Source organism: Castor canadensis, chromosome 2, assembly GCF_047511655.1.
Source record: "Castor canadensis chromosome 2, mCasCan1.hap1v2, whole genome shotgun sequence".
Lineage (NCBI taxonomy): Eukaryota > Metazoa > Chordata > Mammalia > Rodentia > Castoridae > Castor > Castor canadensis.
The window spans coordinates 178,212,870-178,215,111 of NC_133387.1; positions in this window are offsets into that span (position 1 = coordinate 178,212,870).

The window sequence follows — 2,242 nt, forward strand, 5'->3', positions numbered from 1 at the left end:
TTTGCTGAGGCTTGCTTTGTGCCCTAAGATATGACATAATTTTGAAGAAGATTCCATGGACTGCTGAGAAGAATGTATGTTGTGTGGAAGTTGGATGAAATATTCTGTAGACATCATCTAGGTCTATTTGTTCTATGGTGTTATTTAGTTCTAGGATTTCTTTACTGACTTTTTTGTTTGGATGACATATCTATTGGTGATGAGGGGTATTAAAGTCTCCCACTTTAATTGTTGGAGTCTATATATGCTTTTAGGTCCTTCAGATTATGTTTGATGAAATTGGGTGCATTTGCGTTGGGTGCATATAGGTTGATATTGTTATTTCTTTTTGGTGTATTTCCCCCTTTTATTAGTATGGAGTGTTCTTCTTTATCTCATTTGATTAAGTTTGAAGTCTATTTTGTCTGAGATAAGTCTTGCTACCCCTGCCTGTTTTCAGGGGTCATTGGCTTGCTAAATCTTCTTGCAGCCTTTCACCCCAAGCCAGGGCTTGTTTCTGTGGATGAGATGGGTCTCTTGTAAGCAACAGATTATTGGATCTTCCTTTTTAATCCAGTTTGCCAAAGGGTGTCTTTTGATGGGGTAATTAAGTCCATTTACATTCAGTGTTATTATTGATAGGTATGTGATGAATCCTGTCATTTAGTTGTCTTTGTTGCTTAAGGGTTTGATTGCGTGTAGCTAAATCAATGTTACTCTCTAATTTCTTGCCTTTTCTTCTTCTTTGGTTTGCTACTGCCTGTCCTTTCATGGCTTTGTTTGCTTTCATTTTCTTTGTGCAGAATTCCTTGAAGAATCTTTTGTAGTGGTGGCTTGGTGGTCATATATTGTTTTAGTTCTGGTTATCATGGAAGACTTTTATTGCTCTATCTATTTTGAATGACAGTTTTACTGGGTAGAGTATCCTAGAGTTGAAGCTATTTTTGTTCAGTGCCTGGAATACCTCACTCCATGTTCTTCTTGCTTTTAATGTTTCTGTTGAGAAATCTGCTATGATTTTGACGGGTTTACCTTTGTATGTTACTTGTTTTTTCTCTCTTACAGCCTCCAATATTCTTTCTCTATTCTCTGTGCTTATTGTTTTAATGATAATATGTCATGGGGTAGTTCTACTTTTATCAAGTCTATTTGGTGTCCTGGAGGCTTCTTATACTTGAATGGGCATAGTTTTCTGTAGATTTGGGAAATTTTTTTTATTATTTTGTTGAATATATTACAAATTCCTTTTGCTTGCACCTCTTCACTTTCTTCAATACCCATGATTCTCAGGTTTGGTCTTTTGATGGAGTCGGTGAGTTCTTGCATATTCCTTTCACAGGTCTTGAGTTGCTTGACTAATTGCTCTTCAGTTTTTCTTTTAATTTCCATCTCATCTTCAAGTTCTGAGATTCTGTCTTCTGCTTGTTCTAGTCTGCTGAAGTGGCCTTCCATTGTGTTTTGTATTTCTTTCACTTTGGTATTTATTTAGGGCTCCTATGAGTTCATTTATTTGTTTTTGTGTCTTCTTATATTCTTTATTTTTGTTGACTTGGAATTTCTTGATTGCCTCCCGTATGTTATAGTTGACCCTGTCTAGTAACATCTCCATGAAATTCTCAGTGATTATTTGCAGGATTTCTTCTTTCAGTGAGTTCTTGTGGGCTCTGTTGGGCTCCTTGGCATAATTTATCTTTGTTTTGTTGGAGTCTAGAACTGGGTATCCATTTTCTTCATTTCCCTCTTAATCTTGTATTAAATTATTTTGGGGGCAGAATGGTTTCCATTCCTTTTTTTTCTTCCCATCATTCCACTTGGTGCTGTTTCTGTCCATGGTCTGTGTGTAATTTAGTATTAGCTAACTTACAATAGTAAAACTAACAAAACAAAGAAGAAGGAAAAAGAAAAACAAAGAGAGAGAGCAAAGAAATTAACAGGGAGAGGTGGTGGACAAACAAACACTTAAAAAAATTTTCAATTTTAGGAGCAATAGAATTTCATTCTTAGCACTTCAGGTGTTTCTTTCAGCATCCAATCCTGGTGTTGGTACTTAAGCAGAAGCATGTCTTAGTCTCACCAGGTGGCTGGGGGAGAAAAAAAATCACCAGATTTTTTTCCTGTCCTTCAGCAGCAACTGCTTAGTCAGCTCCTCCCTCAGTGAGGTTTGGCTTGTCCTCAGGTTCTGGAGACCAGCTTTGTGGCCCACTAGCCATCCTGCTTTGGAGTTAGGTTTTCACTGTGTTGGTTTATTGCGGTCTTGTTTCTT